At 42.6% G+C, this 26,427-nt stretch overlaps 1 pseudogene; it reads left to right on the plus strand.

Annotated features, from left to right (window-relative positions):
- LOC111961051 (SH3 and multiple ankyrin repeat domains protein 2-like) overlaps nucleotides 1-26,427 on the plus strand; it is a 158,160-nt pseudogene that overhangs the window by 125,040 nt on the left and 6,693 nt on the right.

Here is a 26,427-nt window from a genome sequence, read left to right on the forward strand (position 1 = left end):
AACCTGTCATCAGGGAAGAAGATGCTGCCGTTCTTGGATATTGGGACGGGGGTATGTGGTAAACTCACACTGTCATCTTTATCACCTGTCATCAGGGAGAGAGGGTAGTATTTATCACCTGTCATCAGGGAGAGAGGTTAGTATTTATCACCTGTCATCAGGGAGAGAGGCTTCTTCTCTGGGGATGTACTTTCTGATAGATGGGCATATCTGGATCCACAGAATGATCTGCCTCTGGTTCTGTCAGCTCAAGGTTCTGTCAGCTCAAGGTTCTGTGAGCTCAAGGTTCTGTCAGCTCAAGGTTCTGTGAGCTCAAGGTTCTGTCAGCTCAAGGTTCTGTCAGCTCAAGGTTCTGTCAGCTCAGGTTCTGTCAGCTCAAGGTTCTGTCAGCTCAAGGTTCTGTCAGCTCAAGGTTCTGTCAGCTCAAGGTTCTGTCAGCTCAAGGTTCTGTCAGCTCTGGTTCTGTCAGCTCCTTTTATTACAGATGTGAGCCAGCCAGGACTTCCTCTAAAGAAGCAGAACAATGCTGATATGTAATTGGTTGTTCCAGGCATTTAGCCCAATAACCTGTTGTGACACTTTAGTCCAGGTTATTGTGATGATCCACTAGTATCCTCTTTGATAGTAGTTCTGTCTTTGAGCTGTTCTTGTCTGTTAATGTTCTGTATTATGTCATGTTTCATGTTTTTTTTTGTGGACCCCAGGAAGAGTACTGTAGTTGCTGCTTTCGCAACAGCTAATGGGGAACCTAATAAAATACCAATACCAAGTTGTAGATGTTTTCCACTCATGTGGTGCTGAAGTTCAGAATTCTGATTCACATGATGTTGCTGTCTGCTTCGTTGGTGCTGAAGTGCAGATGCTCTGTATTACAACTTGTTGGTTTACTTCAGCCCCATAGCGTGGCTGCATTCTGGGAAGAAATTATCCACACCACATGCTGCTGATTTTTTAAATATTTATATATATATATTATGGAATACAACCCATTCAGGATACTGCATCTCCTCTCTTACATCTCCCCATACTTTCCTCTCCTGGTTGTACTTTTTCTCTCCGTTGTCTTTGCAGATAGCACTCAGACAGCACTGCGTTCTGTCAAAGCCCTGTAAGTAGAGTTCTGTAGCGAGCTTGTGTTAGCTCTTCTTCTATGCTCATGGAATTATTCAGCATTTGGTCCAAATGAGCTTTCAGTCTGCATAAACACAAACCTATGCAGGAGGTACACACACAGCAGTAAAAATGAAGTGGCTCTATGTATTTAGGCGAATGCTGATTGCTGAACGAATTACTGATGCATTGCTGCAGAATAATGGACATGGGAAGCCCTTACACCATGCCCCGACCGGACGCGCGTGCGCACCATCGCAAATTGATTTTGTCTCGGAACACCAAGCGCGATCACGACACGCAGGTTGAAATATCAAAACAAACTCTGAACCAATTACATTAATTTGGGGACAGGTCAAAAAGCATTAAACATGTATGGCAATTTAGCTAGCTAGCTTGCACTTGCTAGCTAATTTGTCCTATTTAGCTAGCTTTCTGTTGCTAGCTAATTTGTTCTGGGAGATACGGTAAACGTTGAGGTGTTATTTTACCTGAAATGCACAATTAATCCACCCAGAAAAACGGTCAACCGAATAATTTCTAGTCATCTCTCCTCCTTCCAGGCTTTTTCATCTTTGGACTTTATATGGCGATTGGCAACTAACTTTCATAATAAGGTGTATTATCACGCCCTCGGTTCATCTTTCAATCACCCATGTGGGTATAACCAATGAGGAGATGGCACGTGGGTATATGCTTCTGTAAACCAATGAGAAGATGGGAGAGGCAAGACTTGCACTGCGTTTAGCGTCACAAGTAGAACTGACTTCTATTTTAACGCCTAGCAACGCAGACGCTCGCGAGCAGTGTGGGTGCAATGATTGAATAACATCTATGTGTACATTTATTTTTGCAACGTGAGCCGTGTGGTCAGCATGTTAGGGTCACATAGCAGGTTGTAGGAAGCTCTTAGGGTCACATAGCAGGTTGTAGGAAGCTCTTAGGGTCACATAGCAGGTTGTATGAAGCCCTTAGGGTCACATAGCAGGTTGTAGGAAGCCTTTAGGGTCACATAGCAGGTTGTAGGAAGCTCTTAGGTTCACATAGCAGGTTGTAGGAAGCTCTTAGTCACATGCAGTGTAGAGCCACTTTGGTCACATAGCAGGTTTTTAGGAAGCCTTTAGGTCACATAGCAGGTTGTAGAAGCCTCTTAGGTCACATAGCAGGTTGTAGGAAGCTCTTAGGGTCAATAGCAGTTGTAGGAAGCCTTTAGGGTCACATAGCAGTTGTAGGAAGCTCTTAGGGTCACATAGCAGTTTGTAGGAAAGACAGCTCTTAGGGTCACATAGCAGGTTGTAGAAGCTCTTAGGGTCACATAGCAGGTTGTAGGAGCTTCTTAGGTCACATAGCAGGTTGTAGAAGCTCTTAGGGGTCACATAGCAGGTTTGTAGGAAGCCTTTAGGTCACATAGCAGGTTGTCAGTGAAGGCCTTTAGGGCACATAGCAGTTTAGGAAGCCTTTAGGGTCACATAGCAGGGTAGGAAGCCTTTAGGGTCACATAGCAGTTGTAGGAAGCCTTTAGGGTCACATAGCAGGTTGTAGGAAGCCTAGGGTCACATAGCAGGTTGTAGAAGCCTTAGGGTCACATAGCAGGTTGTAGGAAGCCTTTAGGGTCACATAGCAGGTTGTAGGAAGCTTTAGGGTCACATAGCAGTTGTAGAAGCCTTTAGGGTCACATAGCAGGTTGTAGGAAGCCTTTAGGGTCCACATAGCAGCTGTTGTAGGAAGCCTTTAGGTCACATAGCAGGTTGTAGGAAGCCTTTAGGTCACATAGCAGGTTGTAGAAGCCTTTAGGGTCACATAGCAGGTTGTAGGAAGCCTTTAGGGTCACATAGCAGGTAGGAAGCCTTTAGGTCCATAGCATTGTAGGAAGCCTTTAGGGTCACCATAGCAGGTTGTAGGAAGCCTTTAGGGTCACATAGCAGGTTGTAGGAAGCCCTTTAGGGTCACATAGCAGGTTGTAGGAAGCCTTTAGGTCACATAGCAGGTTGTAGGAAGCCTTTAGGTCCACATAGCAGGTTGTAGGAAGCCTTTAGGGTCACATAGCAGTTGTAGAAGCCTTTAGGGTCACATAGCAGGTTGTAGGAAGCCTTTAGGGTCACATAGCAGATGTAGGAAGCCTTTAGGGTCACATAGCAGGTTGTAGAAGCCTTTAGGGTCACATAGCAGTTGTAGGAAGCCTTTAGGTCACATAGCAGGTTGTAGGAGCCTTTAGGGTCACATTAGCAGTGTAGGAAGCCTTTAGGGCACATAGCAGGTTGTAGGAACTTAGGGTCACATAGCAGTTGTAGGAAGCCTTTAGGTCACATAGCAGGTTGTAGGAAGCCTTTAGGTACATAGCAGGTTGTAGGAAGCCTTTAGGGTCACATACAGTATGACCTAGTACTAGCCGTTAGAAGCTTAGGTCACATAGCATTTAGAACCCTTTAGGTCACAAGCAGGCTTGTAGGAAGCCTTAGGTCACATAAGCATTGTAGAAGCCTTTAGGGTCACATACAGGTTGTAGGAAGCCTTTAGGGTCACATACAGTTAAATATGGTTTGTTAATGCACTTAGTTGACATGTATTGACTAAATATGTATCATGTCTGGCAAGTGGTATAATATGGACAATACTGCTGGTCTGACTAGTATCCCCTTTCCCTATACAACTGACTAGGTACCCCTTTCCCTATACAACTTACCTGGTATCCCCCTTTGCCTATACAACTGACTAGGTATCCCCTTTCCCTATACAACTGACTAGGTACCCCCTTTCCCTATACAACTGACTAGTTATCCCCCTTTCCCTATACAACTGACTAGGTATCCCCTTTCCTATACAACGACTAGGTATCCCCCTTCCCTATACAAACTGACTAGTGTCCCCCTTTCCATATACAACTGACTAGGTATCCCCCTTTCCCTATACAACTGACTAGGTATCCCCCTTTTCCCTATACAACTGACTAGGTGTCCCCCTTTCCATATACAACTGACTAGGTTTCCCCTTTCCCTATACAACTGACTAGGTATCCCCCTTTCCCTATACAACTGATAGGATCCCCCTTTCCCTATACAACTGACTAGGTGTCCCCCTTTCCATATACAACTGACTAGTTTCCCCTTTCCTATAAACTGACTAGTCCCCCTTTCCCTATACAACTGACTAGGTGTCCCCCTTTCCATATACAACTGACTAGTTTCCCCTTTCCCTATACAACTGACTAGTATCCCCTTTCCCTATACAAACTGACTAGGTGCCCCCTTTCCATATACAACTGACTAGGTTTCCCCTTTCCCTATACAAACTGACTAGTTATCCCCCTTTCCCTATACAACTACTAGGTCCCCCTTTCCGATATACAACTGACTAGGTTTCCCCCTTCCCTATACAACTGACTAGTTATCCCCCTTCCCTATACAACTGACTAGGTATCCCCTTTTCCCTAATTAGCTAAGGAAATAGTAACCTAGCTATGGATGGCCCTGTTGAAAAATAGGGCCCTGTATAGGGATATGGAACACGGGACAGTTTGGGATGCAGAAGTCTGTGTATCCTGCCAACAATGCAGAATCTCTTAGCAGTGGACGTCTAATGCTCTTATCTGTCTGTGTGGCTTCCTGTCCTCTCACAGAGAACACAGCAGCTGCTTAAATAACCTATAATCAAGCATATGTTTAGCACTGATATGTTTCCCCACAGGAACAGATTCCAGTGTGAAAGGGCAATGTGTGTGTGTGTTGTGTGTTGTGGTGTGTGGTGTGTGTGTGTGTGTGTGTGAAGGTGTGTGTGAAGTGTGATGTATGTGGGAGTGGGGTGGGAGTGGTGAAGGTGTGTGTGTGTGTGAAAAGGAACATATTTTCAGTGTATAAGATGCAATGTTGTTGTCATTCTGTTTTATGTGTGTTGGTGTGATGAACTGGCAACGTGCGATGCGCCCTAAATCATAGATGTCAGCACTCTCCTGAGTCTTTGTCCTCCAGCCGAGCCAGTTCGTCACAGTCTGGGGTTTTCTACATACAAGCACTGGTGTGGTACTGTGACCACACACGCATTGAGGAAGGCGCGAGCCAAAACATTTGTCAGTGTGGTCTATGAGACTAGGGCTGGGATTGCCAGGGACCTCATGATACGATATTATCACAAATTTAGGTGCTTGATAGATATGTATTGTAGTTTCTATACTTGATTTTTATTGGGATTCGATGTTACAAACATATTGCTCACCATGTCTGCTTTAGTGGGACAAGAGCGCATGAGAAAACGAGTTTGATCATTTGTGGATTTTAAAGGGCTGAAAAACATGTTGGCTCACTATTTGAAAAAGAACATGGAGACAAGCTAAAGAAGACACTGGAGAACGAGCTTAAGAAGAACATGGAAACGAGCTAGAGAAGAACATGGAGAACGAGCTAGAGAAGAACATGAGAAACGAGCTAGAGAAAACATGAGAACGACGAGCTAGAGAAGAACATGGAGAACGAGCTAGTGTAGAACGAGCTAGACGGAGGAACATGGAGAACGAGCTAGAGAAGAACATGGAGAACGAGCTAGAGAAGAACATGGAGAACAAGCTAGAGAAGGAGAAATACCAGAATTTTGGTACAGGTAGAGCTGACTAGCGCTGGCTAACGTTAACAAAAACATTGTTGTTGGAGAGAATCGCTACTCAGTCATAAAATAAATTATATCATCAAAAATAATACTGCGATACTCTACTGTATAGATCCCCCCCTCCCACCATCACTAAGTAAGAAATGTTGCTATAGGAGAAAGAATCAAAGCTTCATTGCAACTGATAGGTATATTTAAACTAGTGCTGCCCTCTCATCAATGACTGTTGTTTCCAAACACCCTTCTCTCTCTTTGCCTGGTACTGTAGAGCTTGTATTGATTTTGGACTAAGCCTGTCCTCGCCAGTCCTTACTGCAGTGCTCTGCTCATCTCTGTGACTATCTCATGGACAGTGAGTTGTTCTGCTCATCTCTGTGACTATCTCATGGACAGTGAGTTGTTCTGTGTGGACAGCCGCCCAGAGAGGATGCCTTGGAGGTACCTCATGGCCTAATAACAACACAACCTGTCACTAAAATAAAGAACTCTGCTTGGTGGTGTAACCTACTTTGAGGATAGGAGGACAATTAATTGTGTGGATACGTACGGTAGCAATGTACGAACAGGCTTAACTGTCTCTTAATTGTTTATTTGTCGATACTGTAGTAAATAATTCAATCCAGGCTTTGAACTGATGACCTTGTTCAGTGTTACATTGGCCCTATTCTCCCTGAAGGGACAACATGGGATGTTGAGTCTGAAAAAAAGGACAATGTATTTACAAGAATCCCCATTATTACCCAATGAATAGACAGTAGAATCATTATACTTCCCATTCATTGGCTAATGGGGCTTCTTGTAAATACAATCTCATTAGCCATGGTGGGGACCTGTTGGTTCACTGCACATGCTGCTGGATGTCCAAGGCTCACTCATGTCGTATTACGGCTCAGTGGTCACCTAGCAACCAGCTTCACATTGTGTCCCTAAGCTCGCTGGGATGGATGAAAGGGAGGAAGACAGCTGTAAGAGATTTCCCAGCAGCACCCTCTTTGTCTGTCGCTGCCGGTCTGCCTACTCTAATATAAAGGTGTGTGAAAACGTCAGCAAGTGGCTGGGGTTTGGTGACGGAGGTGTGAGCTATGTAGCTGTGTGTCTCAAGCCAGAAGATGTGCTTTATTGTGTTATTATTATTATTATTGTGATATTGCCAACTGTATAATACAACCTGTATACTATTGCTATTCCTAAATTAGCTGATTAGCTAAATGTGGCATTCACTTCAAGGTCATCTCAAATGTGCTCTGATTAAACCAAAGCGTGGGATACAGTATATAATGGCTTGTAGTGTTTACATTTCAGCTCTTTGGAATACCATTGGTTTATAACATACGGTAACACATCAAATCAGAGGTTTTTCGATACATTGATTGTGTTTCTTAACGTTTTCTTATATACTTTTCATATGCTTACTCTTCAACCATGACATCACATAGTATCTCCTGTGGTTCATCTCTCTCTTGAATGTCATCAGTGTGTGGGGATCCCTCTCTTCAATAGTGTTTCATCTGCGTATGCCTGACGTACGATACCGCTACTCTTAATACATGGGCTTTGAGCTGAAGTGGTTCCAATTCAGGCCACCCAGAAAAGGCTGTAAAAGGGAAGAACGATAGATAGGTCATCTCATCCAGCAGCTCCTCTGTGTACTTGGTAATTAGTCTACTCAAAAGAGTTCCACCTGCCCTGAAGACTGAAGAGGAGAATAGCTAGCGAGGAGATTGCATTTGATCATGGAATTGCAATGGGACTGTGGGTGATTGGCCTCTGTTAACCCCCCCTCTCTGAAGTGGCTCAGTGAAACCACAGTGAAACAGCCTTTACTCCATTGATGGCCAGCCACTGGCCTTTCCCCTCTTACGTGATAACATCCCTGTCCAAGAGGGAAGAAAACACTTGGTGGTGCTGAATGGCATCCCATTCCCTACGTAGTGCACTGCTATTGATCAAGGCTTATAGGGTTCTGGTCAACAGTAGTGCACAATTAGTCTAGTGGTTAGAGCGTTGGGCCAGTAACCGAGCTGACAAGGTAAAATCCCTGCGCTGACCAGGTAAAAAGCTGTCGTTTGGCCCCTGAACAAGGCAGTTAACCCACTGTTCCTAGGCCGTCATTGTAAATAAGAATTTGTTCTTAACTGACTTGCCTAGTAAAATTTAAGGTTACTTTATTACATTTTTTTAAATAGTGCACTACTTTTTCATCACAACCCGACTCTGGTCAAAAGAAGTGTACACTATAAAGAGAATAGGGTGCCATTTCAGATGCAGCCTCATTCTCACAGAGTCTCGTCTACTCTGCTCAGGGTCGCTGCTCTGTCTCACAAACTCTCGTCTACTCGGCTCAGGGTCGCTGCTCTGTCTCACAAACTCTCGTCTACTCTGCTCAGGGTCGCTGCTCTGTCTCACAAACTCTCGTCTACCCGGCTCAGGGTCGCTGCTCTGTCTCACAAATCTCTCGTATACCCGGCTCAGGGTCGCTGCTCTGTCTCACAAACTCTCGTCTACTCTGCTCAGGGTGGCTGCTCTGTCTCACAAACTCTCATCTACTCTGCTCAGGTCGCTGCTCTGTCTCACAAACTCTCGTCTACTCGGCTCAGGGTCGCTGCTCTGTCTCACAAACTCTCGTCTACTCTGCTCAGGGTCGCTGCTCTGTCTCACAAACTCTCGTCTACTCTGCTCAGGGTCGCTGCTCTGTCTCACAAACTCTCGTCTACTCGGCTCAGGGTCGCTGCTCTGTCTCACAAACTCTCGTCTACTCTGCTCAGGGTCGCTGTCTGTCTCACAAACTCTCGTCTACTCTGCTCAGGGTCGCTGCTCTGTCTCACAAACTCTCGTCTACTCTGCTCAGGGTTGCTGCTCTGTCTCAGAAACTCTCGTCTACTCGCTCAGGGTCGCTGCTCTGTCTCACAAACTCTCGTCTACTCTGCTCAGGTCGCTGCTCTGCTCACAAACTTCGTCTACTCGCTCAGGTCGCTGCTCTGTCTCAGAGGTTCTGACCCAATCCATCCAGTGAAAAAAAGGAAAACACCAATGTTTTGCATCCTACATCATAATAGCCCTACAGGCCCCAGTACATCTCAGTGATGTGAAATACAGACAGCAACGAATGCAGCGAGTGATTTACCAGGGAGGGAGGGTAGGGGGTTGTGTGCCAGTGTCTACAAGGCCCTTTCATATTTCAGAAATAGGATTTTGTGTCACTTCTGGTTATATCCAGCAGAATTAACACGTGCAATTTACTAAAAGGGTGCGCACTCACTTGCATAGTGACACACACACACACAACACACACACACACACACACACACACACACACACACACACACACACACACACACACACACACACACACACACACACACACACACACACAAACACACACACACACACACAACACACACACACACACACACACACACACACATTATATAACATCGAATGTCTATGTTTGGCGGCCCAAGCATTACATAACACTGCTCAGTTAACCAGGAGACCCTCAGGCACCTCTGACCAGTCCACAGAGATAAAGAGATGAGCCATTTAAGACTAAAAAGAAAAAGATTCTGTCCCCAGACTCCCTAAAATGTCTAATTCTGTGAGGAAAAACAAACCAATCAATACACAGACAATTAAAGGAAGGACAGAGACAGACAACCAAATTCAGCCTTTAACCAGTACTGTACAAGAGACAACAATAATGATGTATTGCTTCCTTGATTCATCCACTTCACTCGGTGAAATGTACAAAAACTACACACACCAAAACAAGAAGCACATACTACACACACTCAAAGAGTCACATGACACACTCTAAAATATGTATTCAAGTCATGAGCAAAAAACCTTCTGAGACACAGCTGTTGTCTTGTGACTGTGGAGTCACTCAGTACAATCAGCTACTGCTTCCTGGAGAGAATGGGCATGTTCCAAATGTTCCCTAAGTAGTGCACTACTGTTGACCAGAACCCTATAAGCCCTGGTCAATTTTTATTTTATTTAACCTTTATTTAACTAGGCAAGTCAGTCAAGAACAAATTCTTATTTGCAATGACGGCCTACACCGGCCAAACCCGGATGACGCTGAGCCAATTGTGCGCCGCCTTATGGAACTCCCAATCACGGCCGGTTGTGATACAGCCTGGAGTCAAACCAGGGTGTCTGTAGTGACGCCTCAAGCACTGAGATGCAGTGCCTTAGACCGCTGCGTCACTCTGGAGTACTTTTTACAGTGGGGTCCGAAATGATTGACATCCTTGATAAAGATGAGCAAAAATTACTGTATAAAATAAATAATTCAAATACTGAGCTACATTGTATGCTCAAATTTTGGAGGGAAATTATATTATTTTATAATACAATTGCTCAGAGAAAGCGATTTTGTTTAACAAGTAATAAATGTTTTTTTTAAGTATGGGTCAAAATTATTGACACCCCGGTTTTAAATACCTTTCAATACCTCATCTTGTGAGGATAATGGCACTGGATGTTTTTCAAAAATGTTTTATGAGTTGGAGAACACATTGGGAGGGATTTTGACCATTCCTCCATACAGAGTCCTTCCAGATCCTTGATATCCTTCATCTGCGCTTATGGACGGCCCTCTTCAATTCAGTCCACAGGTTTTCAATGGGTTTTAAATGCGGAGACTGACATGGCCATTTCAAAATGTTGATATTGTGGCCCATGAACTATTTCCCTTTGGATTTGTAGATGTGCTTGGGGTCATTGTCTTGCTGGAAAATCCACTTGCGGGCAAGTTTCAGTCTCCTCGAAGAGGCAACCAGGTTTTTGGCTAAACTATCCTGGTACTGGGTAATGATGCCATTTGACCTTAACAAGTACCAGTGGAAGCTGAAAACCCCATAACATCAAAGATCCACCACCATATTTTACAGTTGGTGTGGAGTTCTTTTCTGCTCATGCATTCTCATTCTGATGCCCTGGCCACCACCAGTGTTAATCAAATCAAATGTATTTATAAAGCCCTTCTTACATCAGCTGATATATCAAAGTGCTATAAAGAAACCCAGCCTAAAACCCCAAACAGCAAGCAATGCAGGTGTAGAAGCACGGTGGCTAGGAAAAACTCCCTAGAAAGGCCTAAACCTAGAAAGAAACCTAGGGAGGAACCAGGCTATGAGGGGTGGCCAGTCCTCTTCTGGCTGTGCCGGGTGGAGATTATAACAGAACATGGCCAAAGAGCTCTATTGTCAGGTTCCAATCCAAGTGGCAATGCCATTTAGCAAACTCCAGGCATATACATTTGTTGGCTAACATTAAAATAGAGCTCTTTGGCCACGCACAATAGTGGTGGATTTGGCATCGAAAGGAGAATACATGAGCAGAAAATACTGCCCATCCTTTCGTCACACACATGAAGTGCATAGTTTTCAGACCTCTGGAGTTTTTCCACAATCTAAAATTGATTAAATCTACATAGAATACCCAACAATGGTAAAGCAAAAACAGATTGTTTTTAATTGTTGCAAATTTGTAAAAAAAAAATAAAAAAAATATCACATTTACATAAGTATCCTGACCCTTTACTCAGTACTTTGTTGAAGCACCTTTGGTAGCGATTACAGCCTCAATTCTTCTTGGGTATGATGCTACAAGGTTGGCACACCTGTATTTGGGGAGTTTCTCCCATTCTTCTCTGCAGATCCGCAGATCCTCTTAAGCTCTGTCATAAAGGATGGGGAGCGTCCCTGCACAGCTATTTTCAGGTCTCTCCAGAAATGTTAGATCGGGTTCAAGTCCGGCCACAGTCTGAGGTCCTGAGCACTCTGGAGCAGGTTTTCATCAAGGATCTCTCTGTACTTTGCTCTGTTCATCTTTGCCTTGATCCTGATTAGTCTCCCAGTCCTTGCCGCTGAAAAACATCCCCACAGCATGATGCTGCCATCACCATGCTTCACCATAGGAATGGTGCCAGGTTTCCTCCAGACGTGACACTGACATTCAGGCCAAAGAGTTCAATCTTGGTTTCATCAGAACAGAGAATCTTGTTTCTCATGGTCTGAGAGTCGTTTGCCTTTTGGCAAACTCCAAGTGGGCTGTCATGTGCCTTTTACTGAGGAGTGGCTTCCGTCTGGCCACTCTACAATAAAGGCCTGATTGGTGGAATGCTGCAGCGATGGTTGTCCTTCTGGAAGGTTCTCCCATCTCCACAGAGGAACTCTGGAGCTGCTCCAGAATGACCATCGGGTTCTTGGTCACCTCACTGACCAAGGCCCTTCTCCCCCGATTGCTCAGTTTGGCCGGGCTGCCAGCTCTAGGAAGAGTCATGGTGGTTCCAAACTTCTTCAATTTAGGAATGATGGAGGCCACAGTGTTCTTGGGGACTTTCAATGCTGCAGACATTTTTTGTTACGCTTCCCCAGATCTGTGCCTCGACACAATCCTGTCTCGGAGCTCTACGGACAATTCTTTCGAACTCTTGGCTTGATTTTTGCTCTGACATGCACTGTCAACTGTGGGACATTATATAGACAGGTGTGTAGCTTTCCAAATCATGTCCAATCAATAGAATTTACCACAGGTGGACTCCAAGTTGTAGAAACATCTCAATGATGGTCAATGGAAACAGGATGCACCTGAGCTCAATTTCAAGTCTCATAGTAAAGGGTCTGAATACTTTTGTAAATATGGTATTTCTTTTTTGTTATTAAAATAAATAAATATTATGGGGTATTGTGTGTAGATTGATGAGGAAAACATTTAATTTAATCAATTTTAGAATAAGGCTAACATTTCAAAATGTGGAAAAAGTCGAGAGGTCTGAATACTTTCCGAATGCACTGTATACACACACATCTGCACACACACACTCATATATATATATATATATATGGCTCTATATGTGTGTGTACTGTATTCTATACCATCTACTGTATCTTAGTCTATTTCAGCATGACAATGCCCTGTGCACAAAGCGAGGTCCATACAGAAATGGTTGTCGATATTGGTGCGGAAGAACTTGACTGGCCTGCACAGAGCCCTGACCTCAACCCCATTGAACACCTTTGGGATGAATTGGAACACAACTGCGAGTCAGGCCTAATCGCCCAAAATCAGTGCTAACCTCACTAATGCTGTTGTGGCTGAATGGAAGCAAGTCCCTGCAGCAATATTTCAACATCTAGCAACAAAGGCGAGACCAACTCCATATTAATACCCATGATTTTGGATTGAGATGTTTGACGAGCAGGTGTCCACATACTTTTGGTCATGTAGTGTAGCTCAGTATTTGAATTATTTATTTTAAACAGTAATGTTTGCTCATATTTATCCAGGGTGTCAATATTTTCTTGGGACACAGCCAAAGACAAAAGCAACCCTTAGTGAACAGACAAGAGGAGTAAAATGGAGGACTCAGCATCTTCTAATCCATTCTGTGTGTTGTAGAGTCCATGTTGGCTGATCAGGGACAAAGTCATTAATTTAATCAGGCTTTAATGACGCATTGGGATGTAGACCACAGAGCAACACTCTTCCCTTAATTTGTGTGTGTGTGTGTGTGTGTGTGTGTGTGTGTGTGTGTGTGTGTGTGTGTTGTGTTGTGTGTGTGTGTGGTGTGTGTGTGTGTGTGTGTGTGTGTGTGTGTGTGTGTGTGTGTGTGTGTGTGTTGTGTGTGTGTGTGTGTGTGTAAGCCGTGCATGCAGGGTCATTCAGTATAAAGCATTACAGTAAGCCGATTTTGGGTTCTGATTTTGAGAATTTTATTTTGTTAAATTAAGCATCTGGTTCCCCTCCCCCATGTTTTTTTTGTGTGTGTGTTGGTGCGTGCATGTGAGCGGGTGTGTGTGTGGGTGTAGTGCCCTCTCTGCCTCAGACTCGCTGTAGTCCAAATGTAACTAGATTAACTTCTCTAGAATAGGTGGGACGGTAGCTCCCACTTGGCCAAAATCCAGAAAAAATGTAGCGCGCCAAATTCAAATATATTACTATAAAAATCAATCTTTACTGAAATCACACATGAAAGACACCAAATTAAAGCTACACATGTTGTGAATCCAGCCAACATGTCTCATTCCAAAAAGGATTTACGGGGAAAGCACACCAAACAATTATGTTAGCTCAGTACATAGCCACAGAAAAACACAGCCATTTTCCCAGCAAAAGATAGTAGTAACAAAAACCAGAAATAGAGATAGAATTAATCACTAACCTTTGAACATCTTCATCAGATGACACTCATATGACATCATGTTACACAATACATTTATGTTTTGTTCGATAATGTGGCATATTTATATCCACAAATCTCGGTTTACATTGGCCCCATGTTCAGAAATGCCTCCAAAATATCCGAGTAAAGACTCTCCCCTGGCTTTAGGCTGGCTCAATACAATACTGTCCCTGTAATGATGAAGACTCTCCCCTGGCTTTAGGCTTGGATCAATACAATACTGTCCCTGTAATGATGAGACTCCTCCTGGCTTTAGGCTTGGATCAATACAATACTGTCCCTGTAATGATGAAGACTCTCCCCTGGCTTTAGGCTTGGATCAATACAATACTGTCCCTGTAATGATGAAGACTCTCCCTGGCTTTAGGCTTGGATCAATACAATACTGTCCTGTAATGATGAAGACTCTCCCCTGGCTTTAGCTTGGATCAATATAATACTGTCCCTGTAATGATGAAGACTCTCCCCTGGCTTTAGGCTTGGCTCAATACAATACTGTCCCTGTAATGATGAAGACACTCCCCTGGCTTTAGGCTTGGATCAATACAATACGTCCCTGTAATGATGAAGACTCTCCCCTGGCTTTAGGCTTGGATCAATACAATACTGTCCCTGTAATGATGAAGACTCTCCCTGGCTTTAGGCTTGGCTCAATATAATACTGCCTGTAATGATGAAGACTCTCCCCTGGCTTTAGGCTTGGATCAATATAATACTGTCCCTGTAATGATGAAGACTCTCCCCTGGCTTTAGGCTTGGATCAATACAATACTGTCCCTGTAATGATGAAGACTCTCCCTGGCTTTAGGCTTGGCTCAATACAATACGTCCCTGTAATGATGAAGACTCTCCCTGGCTTTAGGCTTGGCTCAATACAATACTGTCCCTGTAATGATGAAGACTCTCCCCTGGCTTTAGGCTTGGCTCAATATAATACTGTCCCTGTAATGATGAAGACTCTCCCCTGGCTTTAGGCTTGGCTCAATATAATACTGTCCCTGTAATGATGAAGACTTCCCCTGGCTTTTGGCTTGGCTCAATATAATACTGTCCCTGTAATGATGAAGACTCTCCCCTGGCTTTAGGCTTGGCTCAATACAATACTGTCTCCTGTAATGAGAAGACTCTCCCCTGGCTTTAGGCTTGGCTCAATATAATACTGTCCCTGTAATGATGAAGACTCTCCCCTGGCTTTAGGCTTGGCTCAATATAATACTGTCCCTGTAATGATGAAGACTCTCCCCTGGCTTTAGGCTTGCTCAATATAATACTGTCCCTGTAATGATGAAGACTCTCCCCTGGCTTTAGGCTTGGATCAATATAATACTGTCCCTGTAATGATGAAGACTCTCCCCTGGCTTTAGGCTTGGCTCAATATAAACTGTCCCTGTAATGATGAAGACTCTCCCCTGGCTTTAGGCTTGGATCAATATAATACTGTCCCTGTAATGATGAAGACTCTCCCCTGGCTTTAGGCTTGGATCAATACAATACTGTCCCTGTAATGATGAAGACTCTCCCCTGGCTTTAGGCTTGGATCAATATAATACTGTCCCTGTAATGATGAAGACTCTCCCCTGGCTTTAGGCTTGGATCAATATAATACTGTCCCTGTATTGATGAAGACTCTCCCCTGGCTTTAGGCGTGGATCAATATAATACTGTCCCTGTAATGATGAAGACTCTCCCCTGGCTTTAGGCTTGGATCAATACAATACTGTCCCTGTAATGATGAAGACTTTCCCCTGGCTTTAGGCTTGGATCAATACAATACTGTCCCTGTAATGATGAAGACTCTCCACTGGCTTTAGGCTTGGCTCAATACAATACTGTCCCTGTAATGATGAAGACTCTCCCCTGGCTTTAGGCTTGGCTCAATATAAACTGTCCCTGTAATGATGAAGACTCCCCTGGCTTTAGGCTTGGCTCAATACAATACTGTCCCTGTAATGATGAAGACTCTCCCCTGGCTTTAGGCTTGGCTCAATACAATACTGTCCCTGTAATGATGAAGACTCTCCCCTGGCTTTAGGCTTGGCTCAATACAATACTGTCCCTGTAATGATGAAGACTCTCCCCTGGCTTTAGGCTTGGCTCAATATAATACTGTCCCTGTAATGATGAAGACTCTCCCCTGGCTTTAGGCTTGGCCAATATAATACTGTCCCTGTAATGATGAAGACTCTCCCCTGGCTTTAGGCTTGGCTCAATACAATACTGTCCCTGTAATGATGAAGACTCTCCCCTGGCTTTAGGCTTGGCTCAATACAATACTGTCCCTGTAATGATGAAGACTCTCCCCTGGCTTTAGGCTTGGCTCAATACAATACTGTCCCTGTAATGATGAAGACTCTCCCTGGCTTTAGGCTTGGCTCAATATAATACTGTCCCTGTAATGATGAAGACTCTCCCCTGGCTTTAGGCTTGGCTCAATACAATACTTGCCTGTAATGATGAAGACTCTCCCCTGGCTTTAGGCTTGGCTCAATATAATACTGTCCCTGTAATGATGAAGACTCTCCCCTGGCTTTAGGCTTGGATCAATACAATACTGTCCCTGTAATGATGAAGACTCTCCCCTGGCTTTAGGCTTGGCTCAATATAATACTGTCCCTGTAATGATGAAGACTCTCCCCTGGCTTTAGGCTTGGATCAATACAATACTGTCCCGTGTAATGATGAAGACTCTCCCCTGGCTTTAGGCTTGGCTCAATATAATTGTACTTCCTGTAATGATGAAGACTCTCCCCTGGCTTTAGGCTTGGCTCAATATAATACTGTCCCTGTAATGATGAAGACTCTCCCCTGGCTTTAGGCTTGGCTCAATACAATACTGTCCCTGTAATGATGAAGACTCTCCCCTGGCTTTAGGCTTGGCTCAATATAATACTGTCCCTGTAATGATGAAGACTCTCCCCTGGCTTTAGGCTTGGCTCAATATAATACTGTCCCTGTAATGATGAAGACTCTCCCCTGGCTTTAGGCTTGGATCAATACAATACTGTCCCTGTAATGATGAAGACTCTCCCCTGGCTTTAGGCTGGCTCAATATAATACTGTCCCTGTAATGATGAAGACTCTCCTCTGGCTTTAGGCTTGGATCAATATAATACTGTCCCTGTAATGATGAAGACTCTCCCCTGGCTTTAGGCTTGGCTCAATATAATACTGTCCCTGTAATGATGAAGACTCTCCCCTGGCTTTAGGCTTGGATCAATACAATACTGTCCCTGTAATGATGAAGACTCTCCCCTGGCTTTAGGCTTGGCTCAATATAATACTGTCCCTGTAATGATGAAGACTCTCCCTGGCTTTAGGCTTGGATCAATATAATACTGTCCCTGTAATGATGAAGACTCTCCCCTGGCTTTAGGCTTGGATCAATACAATACTGTCCCTGTAATGATGAAGACTCTCCACTGGCTTTAGGCTTGGCTCAATACAATACTGTCCCTGTAATGATGAAGACTCTCCCCTGGCTTTAGGCTTGGCTCAATACAATACTGTCCCTGTAATGATGAAGACTCTCCCCTGGCTTAGGCTTGGCTCAATACAATACTGTCCATGTAATGATGAAGACTCTCCACTGGCTTTAGGCTTGCTCAATACAATACTGTCCCTGTAATGATGAAGACTCTCCCCTGGCTTTAGTCTTGGCTCAATATAATACTGTCCCTGTAATGATGAAGACTCTCCCCTGGCTTTAGGCTTGGATCAATATAATACTGTCCCTGTAATGATGAAGACTCTCCCCTGGCTTTAGGCTTGGATCAATACAATACTGTCCCTGTAATGATGAAGACTCTCCCCTGGCTTTAGGCTTGGCTCAATACAATACTGTCCCTGTAATGATGAAGACTCTCCCCTGGCTTTAGGCTTGGATCAAAACAATACTGTCCCTGTAATGATGAAGACTCTCCCCTGGCTTTAGGCTTGGCTCAATACAATACTGTCCCTGTAATGATGAAGACTCTCCCCTGGCTTTAGGCTTGGATCAATACAATACTGTCCCTGTAATGATGAAGACTCTCCCCTGGCTTTAGGCTTGCTCAATACAATACTGTCCCTGTAATGATGAAGACTCTCCCCTGGCTTTAGGCTTGGCTCAATATAATACTGTCCCTGTAATGATGAAGACTCTCCCCTGGCTTTAGGCTTGGATCAATATAATACTGTCCCTGTAATGATGAAGACTCTCCCCTGGCTTTAGGCTTGGCTCAATATAATACTGTCCCTGTAATGATGAAGACTCTCCCCGGCTTAGGCTTGGATCAATACAATACTGTCCCTGTAATGATGAAGACTCTCCCCTGGCTTTAGGCTTGGATCAATATAATACTGTCCCTGTAATGATGAAGACTCTCCCCTGGCTTTAGGCTTGGCTCAATACAATACTGCCCTGTAATGATGAAGACCTCCCCTGCTTTAGGCTTGGCTCAATACAATACTGGCCTGTAATGATGAAGATCTCCCCTGGCTTTAGGCTTGGCTCAATATAATACTGTCCCTGTAATGATGAAGACTCTCCCCTGGCTTTAGGCTTGGCTCAATACAATACTGTCCCTGTAATGATGAAGACTCTCCCCTGGCTTTAGGCTTGGCCAATACAATACTGTCCCTGTAATGATGAAGACTCTCCCCTGGCTTTAGGCTTGGCTCAATACAATACTGTCCCTGTAATGATGAAGACTCTCCCCTGGCTTTAGGCTTGGCTCAATATAATACTGTCCCTGTAATGATGAAGACTCTCCCCTGGCTTTAGGCTTGGCTCAATACAATACTGTCCCTGTAATGATGAAGACTCTCCACTGGCTTTAGGCTTGGCTCAATACAATACTGTCCCTATAATGAGAAGACACTCCACTGCTAGGCTTGCTCAATAATACTGCCCCCCAGATCTCTCCGTATTAGCTGTCTAGCTTTGTGATGGAGATTGAGAACCTTTATGATGAGTAAACGTGGAGAGATTGTTTGATATGATACAGAGTGTTTATGACAGGAACCCCGTTTTGAGAGTGATTGTTGGCTCTAGCTCCCAGAGCATATGCTGATTCTGTCTTTGTCTGTGTCACCCAGAACAGATCTACTGAATGTTATTGTATGTTAATAGAAGAGGATGATATCATATCTGTACTGTATTATTAGAAGAGGATATATCATATCTGTACTGTGTTATTAGAAGAGGATGATGTCATACTGTACGTGTGTATTAGAACAGGATGAAATCTACTGTACTGTGTTATTAGAAGAGGATGATGTCATACTGTACGGTGTTATTATAACAGGAGAAATCATACTGTACTGTGTTATTAGAAGAGGATGATGTCTACTGTACTGTGTTATTAAACAGGATGAAATCATACTGTACTGTGTTATTAGAAGAGGATGATGTCATACTGTACTGTGTTATAGAGGATAGTGTCGTACTGTGTTATTAGAAGAGGATTATGTCATACTGTACTGTGTCATTAGAAGAGGATGATGTCATACTGTACTGTGTTATTAGAAGAGGAATGATGTCATACTGTGTTATAGAAGAGGATGATGTCATACTGTACTGTTTATTAGAAGAGTGATGTCATACTGTGTATTAGAAGAGGATGATGTCATACTGTACTGTGTTATTAGAAGAGGATGATACTGTACTGGGTTATTAGAAGAGGATGATGTCATACTGTACTGTGTTATTAGAAGAGGATGATGTCATACTGTACGGTGTTATTATAACAGGATGAAATCATACTGTACTGTGTTATTAGGAAGGATGATGTCATACTGTACTGTGTTATTAGAGGATGATGTCGTACTGTGTTATTAGAAGAGGATGATGTCATACTGTACTGTGTCATTAGAAGAGGATGATTCATACTGTACTGTGTTATTAGAAGAGGATGATACTGTACTGTGTTTATTAGAGAGGATGATGTCATACTGTACTGTGTCATTAGAAGAGGATGATGTCATACTGTACTGTGTTATTAGAGGATGATGTCGTACTGTGTTATTAGAAGAGGATGATGTCATACTGTACTGTGTCATTAGAAGAGGATGATGTCATACTGTACTGTGTTATTAGAAGAGGATGATGTCATACTGTGTTATTAGAAGAGGATGATGTCATACTGTACTGTGTCATTAGAAGAGGATGCTGTCATACTGTGTTATTAGAAGAAGATGATGTCATACGTGACTGTGTTATTAGAAGAGGATGAAATCATACTGTACTGTGTTATTAGAAGAAGATGATGTCATACTGTACTGGTTATAGAAGAGGATGAAATCATACTGTACTGTGTTATTAGAAGAGGATGAAATCATACTGTACTGTGTTATTAGAAGAAGATGATGTCATACTGTACTGTGTATAGAAGAGGATGATACTGTACTGTTATTAGAGGATGATGTCATACTGTGTTATTAGAAAGAGGATGATGTCATACTGTACGTGTGTCATTAAAAGAGGATGATGTCATACTGTACTGTTATTAGAAGAGGATGATGTCATACTGTGTTATTAGAAGAGGATGATGTCATACTGTACTGTGTTATTAGAAGAGTGATGTCATACTGTACTGTGTCATTAGAAGAGGATGCTGTCATACTGTGTTATTAGAAGAAGATGATGTTCATACTAGAAGAGGCTGAGTGAAAACATGGCTAGGAGCAGCAGTTTTCTATGTTTGTATTCAAGAGTGGGACAGGCAGTACAATCTGTATTTTTAAAGGAGTAGTTCACTATTTTACAACATGATGTTAGATGGTTCATCACCCAGAAAGTAGTCCATGGGCCAGGAGAAATTGTAATCCATGGTTCGGTTTTCTTTAAACAGCCACTACAAACTTCAGCTAACTAGAGCCACAGTTAGTTAAAAATCTATGGAATTTATTTAAAAGGCCAAATCATCTTTACGTAACATCAAACCAAATATGGAGTTGATTTCAGGTGATTTTGGTCACGGGATCACATGCCATATTTCTTCTATTCATTTTTAGCTTGCGGTGGCTAAAGTTACCTGGGCCTGATTTGAGGACCTGATTGAGTGGCTGGAAACAATGATTCATTAGACAGCAGCACAGTGAAAATACAGGCTGGTTGAACACCTCAGAGACCACCTCTGGCCAGGAAATACAGGAATGAGAACAGTCCATTAACAGTTTATTAGATTGTAGCACAGTGTACAGATGTAGGGTCTTAATTTGAGCAACAAGAAATGTGAATTATTATGTGGATTATAATTAATGGATATTTTTGTAGGGGTTGATCAGTGTTTTGTAAAGGAAAATTAGGTCTGACATTTCTAAGTGGACATTACACATTTCAGAAGCCTTCCGTGGAAGGAGTTCTAGATGGAACCCAAAAGGGTTCTGCCTGGAACAAACAAGGTTCCAAGGCAGGTTAGAGATGTATGTATTATAAAGGTTATATTGGTTATAAATGGCACCCTTTTTTCTAAGAGTGTACAGTACATCTGTTATACAGGATGGTTGGAATACCACCAGAGACCTCCAAGCAGGAAATACTGTGCTGGAATCAGTCCATAAAACCTGGTTGAAATATCACCAGAGACCTCCAAGCAGGAAATACTGTGCTGGAATCAGTCCATAAAATCTGGTTGAAACACCACAAGAGAACTCTGAGCAGGAAATACCGAAAAACTACTGAAGATATATAATCACCGTCAATCTCAGTCAAACCTCAATACTTTGCCAAGTTTTGCCGGGTTGTTGCATTTCTATTTTAAGGGTTGTGGTTTTACATCATGGAGTAATGAAGATATGCTGCATTTCAGAGCAGCTTGATGATGGAGAGTTGTTTCCATGGGGATACGGATTTGTTACAATTTTATGTTAGGGTTGTAATGTTATATTTCTGTCCGGTCATTGAGTCCTGAAGTGATGTTGACTTTGCCGAGTTCATATCAGCTTGATAGTGAGTTGTTATTGAGAGATGTAACATCTGATACGTTCTGTTACAGCTGTATTTTAGGGTTGCGATGTTACATTGAGTCCTGAAGGTTCATGTTGTACTGACTCCCAGGTGTATTGTCCTCTGTTTTGCAGGTGAACCAGGAAAATGTTGTGAAGGTGGGCCACAAACAGGTGGTCAATACGATCCGACACGGGGGCAACCGGCTCATCATCAAAGTGGTGACAGTTAGCAGGAATCTGGACCCTGATGACACGGCCAGGAAGAAAGGTAAGCCTCTTATCCTCTCTGTTTCTCACCTTGCTGCTCTGCCCTACACCACCTGGCCAGTGGGATCAATGTCTGATCGGTTGGGGTGAATCCACAGTGAGGGTCCCAGCTGGTCCTCAAACCAGAGCTGGGTTCAAATACTATTTGAAATCATTTAAAATACTTAATCTGTCCTCGATTTAGCTTGCCTGGCTTAATGGACCAATAGATAGACCCAAAACATCAAACCCCATACTCCAGGCAGGCTAGAGCAAACGCTCAAAGTTTTTTAAATATTTCAAATAGTATTTGAATCCAGGTGGTTCTAAACTGTCGTGGCCCGTCCTTGTACTGTACTGTAATATATCAGGAAGCTAGAAGCTGACTGCTAGAAGAACATTCACTGGTGCTTTTCAGCCTTGAAGTTGAGACGGTGGTTTTTACAGTTGGAGCATTCAAAGTTAACCTGTACTGCAGCACAGGTCCAATTCAAAGTGGATGTAACTGCACTGTCAGGGGCATATTTGGGAAATACATTTTTAGATGTTTTTGTTAGAAGATTGCTACTGAACTTGGCGCTTGCATGGCGTCACCCTGCTTGATTGGTGTCACCCTGCGAGACTTGTGACGTTGTCACATGAACAATCCAGCGTTGCTGCAGCACAGGCATTTAAAAAAGTTTGCCTGCTTTTTAACATCCCTGTCTACCACTGGAGGCTACTGAGGGGAGGACGGCTTATAATAATGGCTGGAACGGAGCGAATGGAATGGCATCAACCACATTGATACCATTCCACTCCAGCCATTACCACGAGTCCATCCTCCTCAATTAAGGAGTCACCAAACTCCTGTTCTGTCTATAATAAATGTCACACTTGGGGCCTGTACAGGATGATGTAACATTACAGAACTCTCAGCTAGAAATGTATAATGTAGAACAGAAATTATTTTCTGTCAGATAGAATAGAGTCAGCTCTATCACATCCTTGAATATACCTGTGCTTTTGTGTGTTGTGTCATTGCAGTGGCCACACCTCCACGTAGGACTCCTCCCGCTGCCCTGTCCATGGCCATGCGCTCCAAATCCATGACCTCAGAGCTGGAGGAGCTAGGTAGGAATCAGCAAAGCATCCTCCATATACCCGTGGACCTGTGAGAATAGAATTCCAAGAGATCAAATGCATTTTGTATGCTTGTGATTTGTTCTCTGTGTGTTTGTTTAGTGATTTGATTATCTGGAAAACCTATTTAAAAGTAACTGTGCACTCCTGATTTCTTTTCAATACCTGCCTCTACAGTGGACAAAGGTATGCAGTATACCTTAGCTAGTGTTTGGTCACAGCTGCACGCATCTCACAGTTCTGCTTTTTTTTTTTATCTCTAATTTTTAAATGTTCATTTACGTCATTTAAGAGATGACTATATTTATTCTTCTTTGAGGGGGCTTGAACAATTATGTACTTTGTAAAAAGGCACAAAGCTATTCTGCTCTGTAGGGTTTGATCTGAAGAGAGCTGGAGAGAACATTTTGAAGGACGCTGCTGAATCATCTAAAGTGATAAAGAGATCATTAGCCAGCATGACTGATCATTTTCAACTGTTTTCAACCATCATAACAATTGCATAATTCCACGCCATGTCATCATAAATTGAATTTAATACGCTTTAAAAATATATATTATTAATTTACTTAGACATTTAATTGATTGTTTGATTGATTTACCTCAGAGCTGTATGCTGTATGTAAATAGCTTTGATTTAACTCATCTTTTGAAAAGCTTTTAATTTATTGCTGACTCATATGTCGCTTACAACTGTTCTGCAGTAGATGTCTTTTGAAGGGCCGGTCATAGAAATATCATGATTGGACCGATCATTCTATGTCTATGGGATTACTGGTCATTCTATGTCTTTGTCTATGGGATTACTGGTCATTCTATGTCTTTGTCTATGGGATTACTGGTCATCTAGTTATGGAGTCTTCTTTATGTCTTTGTCTATGGGATTACTGGTCATTCTATGTCTATTTGTCTATGGGATTACTGGTCATTCTATGTCTTTGTCTATGGGATTACTGGTCATTCTATGTCTGGTATTACTGATCATTCTATGTCTGGGATTACTGATCATTCTATGTCTGGGATTACTGGTCATTCTATGTCTGGGATTACTGATCATTCTATGTCTGGATTACTGATCATTCTATGTCTGGATTACTGATCATTCTATGTCTGGGATTACTGGTCATTCTATGTCTATGGGGTTACTGGTCATTCTATGTCTTTGTCTATGGGATTACTGGTCATTCTATGTCTGGGATTACTGGTCATTCTATGTCTTTGTCTATGGGATTACTGATCATTCTATGTCTATGGGATTACTGGTCATTCTATGTCTTGCTATGGGATTACTGATCATTCTATGTCTGGGATTACTGATCATTCTATGTCTGGGATTACTGATCATTCTATGTCTGGGATTACTGATCATTCTATGTCTATGTCTATGGGATTACTGATCATTCTATGTCTATGGGGTTACTGATCATTCTATATCTATGGGGTTACTGATCATTCTATATCTTTGTCTATGGGATTACTGATCATTCTATATCTTTGTCTATGGGATTACTGATCATTCTATATCTTTGTCTATGGGGCAAGTGGCATGTTTGGAAGCTTGTATACAATTGCTTAATGAAAATACAACTGTCAGTAGTGGTTATAATATAATTCAGCTTTAAATGACAATATTACACTGTTTTTGCATAATAGCCTGTGTTGATGGTGAGAGATTATTTTGTTGATTACTTTTGATCATCTGCTATATAAATTCTTTCCGTTTTCTAATTTGTAAGCCACTTTGAGGAAAAAGATGGGTGGTAAGTGTGATCGGCATGCTTTATACAGTATATGTACAAAACAACTGCTGTTCTTTTGACTTGATTTACTACATATTTGTTTACGATTGTGTTCAATTAGATTGAATGCTATATACTTGATGATATGTTCTCTCACTCACTAGATCCTTAGCTAGGCACTGAGTGGACAAAACATTAAGAACACCTGCTCCTTCCATGATATAGACTGACCAGGTGAAAGCTATGATCCCTTATTGATGTCACTTGTTAAATCCACTTCAATCATTATAGATGAAGGGAAGAAGACATGTTAAATAAGGATGTTTAAACCTTGAGATAATTGAGACATGGATTGTGTATGTGTGCCATTCAGAGGGTGAATGGGCAAGACAAAAGGTGCAAGTTCCTTTGAAAGGGCATGGTAGTAGGTGCCAGGTGTACCGATTTGTGTCAAGAACTGCAACGCTACTGGGTATTTCACGCTCAACAGTTTCCCATGTGTATCAAGAATGGTTCACCACCCAAAGGACAACCAGCCAATTTGACACAAATGTGGGAAGCATTGGAGTCAACATGGGCCAGCATCCCTGTGGAACGCTTTTGACACCTTCTAGAATCCTTGCACCGACGAATTGAGGCTGTTCTGAGGGCAAAAGGGTGGGGGGGGTGCAACTCAATATTAAGAAGGTGTTCCTAATGTTTGGTATACTCAGTGTACTTTACCTGCATGCTCATTGGACTTTAGAGGGCATTTAGTGGGTATGAAGGTGAACTAGTGTTTGTTTTCTAGGGTTTGTAACCTAAACAGGGGTGTCGTAAAAATTAACAGCATATGAAAATGCCCTTCTGAACAAGAACCTTTTTAAACACTAACTTTTCACAGCAAAGCCTACGTACTTCAGTTCAGTGTGAGAGCGCAGTGCTATTCTCATGCATTATTCATGGTTATGGCCCTCTTTTAGACACAGTTATGCAAGATCAGGAAAAAAGCAACAGCAGAGATCTTGGCTGTTTCCAAAAGTGCACCCTTTTCCCTATATAGTCCACTACTTTTGACCAAAACACTATGGGCTCTGGTCAAAAGTAGTGCACTATAAAGGGAATAGGGTGTCATTTGGGATTAGGATGCATCCCTCTACTTTAACCACAGATTTGTAACCTTCTAAAATGGTTGTAGTGTTTTCTGTCATGATAAAATGATCTGAAACACCTTTATGGGATAATAACTAGAAGACCTAGAGTTAATGCACAACAGTCAGCTGCGTATATCAGAGAGTAGGTAGCTGCCTTCTCAGAATACACTACAGACTTAACTTTAAGGGCACAACACTGTTATACAATGGGCCCATTACAAATAGGCATTTGACTCATACTCATACAGAAACAAGATGTTGCCATGGCAATAATGCTGCATAGAGTACAGTGCATTGTCAACTATAACAGGAGAACATTCTACCTGCAAAAAAATATTATATACACTTAGAAAAAAGGGTT

The sequence above is a fragment of the Salvelinus sp. IW2-2015 genome, linkage group LG4q.1:29 (assembly GCF_002910315.2).
Source record: "Salvelinus sp. IW2-2015 linkage group LG4q.1:29, ASM291031v2, whole genome shotgun sequence".
Classification (NCBI taxonomy): Eukaryota; Metazoa; Chordata; class Actinopteri; order Salmoniformes; family Salmonidae; genus Salvelinus; species Salvelinus sp. IW2-2015.